Source organism: Elephantulus edwardii, unplaced genomic scaffold (genome assembly GCF_000299155.1).
Source record: "Elephantulus edwardii isolate Elephantulus edwardi_28Jun2011 unplaced genomic scaffold, EleEdw1.0 scaffold00045, whole genome shotgun sequence".
Lineage (NCBI taxonomy): Eukaryota > Metazoa > Chordata > Mammalia > Macroscelidea > Macroscelididae > Elephantulus > Elephantulus edwardii.
In genome coordinates, this window is record NW_006399795.1 from 14,953,208 (window position 1) to 14,960,881 (window position 7,674).

The following is a 7,674-nucleotide window of genomic DNA, read 5'->3' on the forward strand; positions in this document are numbered from 1 at the left end:
GGTGCCACAAGTTGTCTACGACTCCTAACAACCTTATGAATGACAGACCCGAGTCCTGCCCTATCCGGCACCATTTCCACCATCTCTGATATGCTCAAGCCCATTGTCACAGTTACTGTGACATCCATCTCTTCTTCCTTTCTTTTCACTAACCCTTTCTCAGCTTGAGGTCTTTTTCTAATTATTCTGTGTGTGAGTTTGTGTGTTCTCCTGCATACGTATCATCATCAACCCATTGCCGAGTTAGAACTAACTCAGCTGACCCATGGGCTTTCCGAGGCTGTAACCTGTATGGGAGATTGCCCGTCTTTCTCTAGAGGAGCTGTTAGCGGCTTTAAACTTCCATTGCCTTAGGTGAGCAATGAAGTTCCCAATGGATTGCACCACCAGCGCTCTATGTATATTTTGTGTATATATGTATAGATATATGTGAAGATAGATGTGTGTATGTGTGTGTGTACTGGATATGTCTGGGGGGGTGGGGAGTGTGCACAGGCAGTCCCATTCCTAACTTCACCTTTAAGACAATTTTTATGTAAGTTGAAACAAGTATGGTCCGTACCTAACTTCAATTAGTTAAAGGTTTGTTTTAGTATAATATACCTTTCTGTGCCTAAAAAGCATTCGAGAACGGTTCAACCACTATGGAAGTCTGTATGGAACTTTCTCAAAACGTTGTAAATAGAAATACCATTTGACCCAGCAGTTCCACTATTGAGAATTTACCCTAAAGAAACCATAACCATCACCCAAGCAGATATATGCACACCCATGTTTATTGCGGCTTTGTTGGCAATAGCAAAGAGCTGGGAACAACCCAAGTGGTCAAACAAATGAATAGAGAAGCTCTAGTATATTCACACAATGGAATACTATGCAGCATTGAAAAACAAGGAACTCATGAAATATTATGCAAAATGGATAACCCTGGAGGACATTATTCTGAGTGAAATACCTTAGTCACAAGAGGATAAATATTGCATAAGGCCACTGTTGTAAAATGGGACTGACATCAGGGTTGAGGGAAGACAGAAAAGGAGAGGAGGAATGATGCATATTGCATTGAAACAGATGAGAGAGAGATCTGTTTAAAAGGGACATATGAATGGGTATTCTTGTCATTACAAAAGTCCAGAATAAAGCCTGTATAGTAGAGTGGACTTGTGGGGGAGGGATTACCTAACAATGAAAGAGGTTTTCAAGGAGAAGAGTGAATTGGGGGGAGGGGTCGGTAAGGAGAAAAGTGCAATAATGAATGACTGGAAACCCTAAATCTCTGTAAACTTTCATTAAAATTAATTTTTAAAAAAATGTGGGGAAAAAATTAGAGAAACACTTCCAGATACACTACAACATCTTTAATAACACAGTGATAATATTTTGATGCATATCACAAAGTAATGCCTGTTTTTAATTGCAAATTGTATGTGCCTCAAATTTTTAATATAATAGGCTTGAGCAGATAAAGGAAAGAACTGTTTAAAAGGAATATATCATTAGGCATTATTTGTATGCCAACAGTCCAGAGTAAGAGATGCATAGCAAAGTGGGCTGGGGTGGTGGGGGAAGAGTGGGAGGGAGGAAATTATGCAGCAATGAATAAATATTTTAAAAAATAAAACTCATGATTTTGTAAATTATTACCTAACTTGGGAGGGACTGGAGAGCATTATGCTGAGTGAACTAATTCAGTCCCCCAAGGACCAATATTGTATAACACCATTATTGTAGAATGAGTATAAGGGCCCAAGAGGGGGGAGGGTGGAAGCAGAGGGATGGTGATGTGCAGGGAGAGGAGAGGATTAATCATAGGGTTGTACAATTTGATGGGAGGGTGAGAGAAATTGGAAGAATCTGTTCTAGAAAGCAATGCATTTAATTTTTTTAAATAAACTAATATAGCAATTAAAAAATGAAAAAAATTAAGTGGGGGTAGGGAGGAAAACGTGCAAGAATGAATGAATGAAAACCCAGATTTTCTGTAAAGTTTTGTTAAAATCACAATAAAAATAAATAAACAACCACCCCCACCCCCAAAAAAATAGGCTTGATGAGGTTGTGTTCAAAGTATGATTTGGATGTAACCCAGAAATGTCTTCCATGTGTGTGCTGTGTGCATGTGAGCATGTGTCCACATCCCTGTCTCTGTATTTAGGTGTGTTGTGATGTTGGTGATGAACGCTGAGCACAGCACAGGCTGCCAGAAGAAGGAGCAAGTCAGGAGGCACCTCAGATGCGAGGACGGCTTGAAATAAATCATCAGGGAAGATCACGCTCTGAAAAAGGATTTCATGTTTGGTGAAGACTCAGCAAAAACCAGGGAAACCCTCAGAGAGATGGATTCTCATAGCAGCTGACTCTCCAACAGGTTCTCAGAGACAGTTAATTGTACGGGAGAAGAATATTCATCCTTCACCAGTGTAGCAGCTGATGGATTTGAACTTTGGGATTGTAGCACGGCTTCTTAGTACTAGGCCTCCAGAGCTGAGTGTATATGTGAGTGTTTATGCATGTATGGATTGTATATTCATGTGTGTATAATTGCATACACATGTGTGTGTATGGTATATTTGTGAATGGAGAGGGTGTGTGTGTGTGTGTGTATGTATTGTGTGTATACATTATGCAGATGACCAACCTTGCTTGCTGAAACTGAGGCTGGCCTGAAGCATTTGTTACAGAAGGTCAAGAACTGTAGTCTTCAATATGGATTGAAGCTCAACATCAAGAAGACAAAGATTCTCACCACTGGGTCAATTGGCAGCACTATGATGGATGGAGAAGATATTGAGGTTAACAGTTACCGCTTACTCGGCTCCATGATCAATACTCTTGGCACCAGCAGTCAGGAAATCAAAAGATAAATTGCATTGGGTACATCTGCTATCAGGGACCTTTCCAGAGAACTGAGAGGCAACGACATCAGTCTAGAGACTAAAGTGCACCTGATCCAGACCATGGTCTTCGCAATTGCTTGCTATGTGTCAGAGAGCTGAATAATGACGAAGGATGATAAAACAAGAATTGATGCCTTTGAGCTGTGGTGCTGGAGAAGAGTCTTTAACATGTCATGGACCACCAAGAAAACAAATAGGTCTGTCTTGGAGAGAGTAAAAACAAGTTTCTCCTTGGAGGCTAGGATTCAGAAGCTCCATCTTACATACTTTGGGCATGTGTCCAGGAGAGACCAATCCTTAGAGAAGGACATCATGCTTGGGAGGGTGGAGGGACAGAGCAGAAGAGGAAGACCCCAGATGAGATGGTTTGATACAGTGACTAGGGCAATGGTGGTAAGTGTGTTGGAGTCAGTGAGACTGGCTCAGGACAGGGCAGGCTTCAGAACTATTATACATAGGGCTGCTACGAGTCACAGACAACTCAACAGCACATAATAACAACATAGTTGTATATACATGTGTGTTGTACATTTGTACACGCATAGGTATTTATATATATGGGGTATGTACTGTACATTCATGTATGTGCATTGTATATTCATGCATGTATATATATGTGTGTGTGTGGATACTGTATATCTAAAGATTCATGGGTGTATATATGAGTGAGTGTGTGTGCACTGTACATTTATGCATATATGTATATATGGGACATGTGTATTGTATATTCATGCATGCATATGTGTATATCTGTGGCTGTGGGTGTGTGTATTATATATTCATACATGTATAGGTGTATATATAAGAGTGCATTGTATATTTATGCATTTAAAGTTATATATATGGGTGAGGCAGTGTATTGATGCTTTTGAGCTGTGGTGCTGGAGAAGAGCATGGAGTGTACCATGGACTGCAAAGAAAACAAACAGATTCATCCTGGAGAGGGTTAAACCAGGCAGCTCCTTGGAGGCAAGGATTCTGAGGCTTCGTCTAACATACTTTGGACATGTTGTGAGGAGATACCGGTCCTTGGAGAGGGACATCATGCTTGGGAGGGACAGAGCAGGAGGGGAAGACCCTCTATGAGGCGGATTGATTCAGTGATTGGGATAATCGGAATGGGTGTGTCAGAGACAGTGCGATTGGCACAGGACAGAGCAGAGTTTAGGGCTGTTGTGCATAGGGTCGCTATGAGTCGCAAGCAACTCGATGGCGCATAACAACAACATCATTATATATTCATGCATACATAGGTGCTATGTATGAATGTGTGAGTGTGTGTACTTCGTGTTCATGTATGCATACATTTATATATGGGGATATTGTATATTCATGCAGGCATATGTGTATATACAGGTATGTAAGGGTTTGTGTGCTCATGCATGCATAAGTGTAGATATGAATGTGTGGGTGAGGGGTGTGTGTGTGTGTAAAAGGAGCTCTCTGGTGGCAGCACCCATAGAGTGTCACACTAACCATGCAATGCTAGCAGTCTGAATTCACCAGAAGCTCCAAGGAAGAGAGATGTGCAATCTCCTCCCACTAAGATTTACAGTCTCAGAAATTTACAGCCTTTGGAAGCAGCTCAATAGTGGTGAGGTTGGGTTGTTAGATGTGTCCACAGACTGTGTTGAGGCGGCCACCCTGCCCCAACCGCATTCTGAGCGCCTTGGTCCAAGGTGAGGGGCTCCCCTTCTGGCATGCTACCCAACAATTTCTTCCATTGTCCACAGAGTGGTCGAAGGCCTGTTACTTCAGAGGTGGATGGCCAGTCCTACATCTTGGTCTGTCTTAGGCTGAGTCTTAGTTTTCTTAGTCTTATCTAGAATAGATAACAGATAGGGAACTTCAAGCAGGATTTAGAAGAGGTAGTTGCACCAGGGATATCATTACTGATGTCAGATGGGTCCTGGCTGAAAGTAAAGAATACCAGAAGAATATTTATGCTTTATTGACTATGCAAAGGCATTTGACTGTGTAAATCATAACATATTATGGCTAACATTGAGAAGAATGGAAGTCCCAGGACGCTTGATTGTGTTCATGCAAACCCTACACCTAGAACAAGAGACTATTGTGCAAACAGAGTAAATGAACTATATGGTTTAAAATTAAGAAAGGAATTTGTGAAGGTTATGTCTTCTCTCTACACCTATTGAATCTGTATGCTGAGCAAGTTATTCGAGCAGCTGGACTCTATGAAGAAGAATGTGGCATCTTCTGAGGTCCCAACTCTTCTCACTATTTCTTAGCTGTTGGAATTGACAGAAAACCTCATAAGCAGTTCCTTACTTCACCTCTGCCTTGCATGCGGACTTCCGAGCTGTAAAACAACCCAGTGGTAGATGGAATTTGGTCCAGGACTTAAGAACAATAATGTGGTTCCTAACCTTTATACTATAATAGACAAAGTGCTAGTCAATAGGCCTTTTATTTTAAGAATTACCTTCCCTCTGTGACTTGATTTGTGCCACTGTTAGAACCTCTACTTGGAATATTATTGCTTTTAATTTTTGACTCATGTACTTCTAACTTGTTAGTTAAATTTGTGTCTTCCAGACTGCAACAGTTCCATGATGCATCTTCATGATATGAACATGTAAGGCTAAGCACAATTGATAACAGTGCATCTAAATTCCAAAATCAATCTCCACAATAGTCTACGTGTTTCCTATTGCCAAAGGGGCCCTTGTGAGAGAAGATCTTCACCCTGAAACCTACAGCGTCCCTTTTCAGCAGGAAGTAGCTAAGAGAATATGCCATCCCCTTTTCCTTATGAATCAGGGGGAAGTCTTTCTCAGGGAGGAGTGATAGGGAATGGCAAAGGACACACTGACAAAGGAGATTAATCAGAACTGGTTTTGACAAGCACTGTGGCAATAGGACAATAAACAGACTTTCAAGGAATATTCAACCTGAATCATTCTGATCATATGGAGGTTTTTGAAAGTATTTGAGTTTATTATGTTTAATTTGTTTGTGTATAAAGGATGCTCATCTAGATGATAACATAATTATGATAAAAATTATGATAAAAAGGGGGGAATATGGGAAGCCAATACTAAATATTTGTAATAAACTGAATGCTATTTAAATTAAAAAAAGAATGTGGCATCAGGATCGGAGGAAAATTTATCAATAACCTGACATTCAGATGACACGCGCTTCTTGTTGTTGTTATGTGCTGTTGAGTCGCTTGAGACTCATAGTGACCCTATGGACAACAGCCCTAAGCCATGCTGTGTCCTGTGCCAATCTCACCATCTTTGGCACACCCACCCTGATTACCCACCTCATGGAGGGTCTTCCTCTCCTGTGCCGTCCCTCCACCCTCCTAAGCATGATATCTCTCGTACCTCCTTGTAACATGTCCAAAGTATGTCAGACGAAGCTTCAGAATCCTTGCCTCCAAGAAACAGCCTGGTTTAACTCTCTCCAGGATGAACCTGTTTGTTTTCCTAGCAGTCCATGGTATACTCAATACTATTCTCCAGCAGCACAGCTCGAAGGCATCAATTCTTCTTCTATCCTCCCTAGACATTGTCCAACTCTCTGATGCATAACAAGTGATTACAAAGACCATGGCCTGTATCAGATGCACCTTAGTCTCCAGAGTGACACCATTGCTCTTCAGTACTTTGGAGAGGTCCCTAATAACAAACACACTTTCCCATCACAATGCGTCTTTTAATTTCCTGGCTACTGGTGCCAAGAGAGTTGACTGTGGAGCCAATCAAACTAAAGCTGTGAACAATCTCAATCTCTTCACCATCCATCCTGATGCTGCTCCAGTGTGAGAATCTTTGTCTTTTTTATGTTGAGCCTCAATCCATATTGGAGGCTGCAGTTCTTGACCCTCTGCAGCAAGCGCTTCAGGTCCTCCTCAGTTTCAGCAAGCAGGGTTGTGTCATCTGCATAACACAGATTGTTGACATACCCTTGCTTCCTGAAAGTGAGAAGGACTTGAAGTACTTGCTGAAGAAGATCAAGGAATACAGTCTTCAATACAGATTGCACCTCAAGTCAAGAAAACAACATTTTTTTTATCACTGGACCAATAGGCAACAGCATGAGAGAGTAAATATTGAAGTTGTCAATTATTTCATTGTACTTGGATCCACAACCAGCATCCTTGGTACCAACACGCAGGAGACTAGGAGACATATTGCACTGGGGCAGTTTGCACCTCTCCACATTATTGAGGAGCAATGCTGTCAGGTTGTGGACTAAGACGCACCTGACTCAGGCCATGGCCATTTCAATAATTTGCTATGCTGAAAGCTGGACCACTAATAAGGATGGCGGAGGAAGAATTGATGCCTTTGAACTGTGGTGTTAGGGAAAAGTGCTGAATATTCCATGGACTGCCAAAAGCACAAACAAACATATCTTGAAGACAGTGCAGCCAGAGTCCTCCTTAGAGCAAAGATGGTAAGCTTTTGCCTTACATACTTTGAGTATGTTGCTAGGAGAGGCTATTTCTTAGAGAGGGACATCAGGCTTGGGAAGGTGAAGGGTCAGCAGAAGAGAGGAAGACTCTTCAACCAGACACAATGACTGCTGTTAACATGTCGGAAATTTTGAGGATGGCACAGGATAGAAGGTTTATCCGCTCTTCATGGGGTTGCTATAAGGTGTACTTGACTCAACAGCACCAAACAACAACATGTATGGAACCCACCACCAGTTTGTCGGTTTGTTGTTGTGTGTTGCTGTGGTACTGGAAGCTAAGCCACTAATATTTCAAATACCAGCAGACTCATCCAAAGGGAACAGG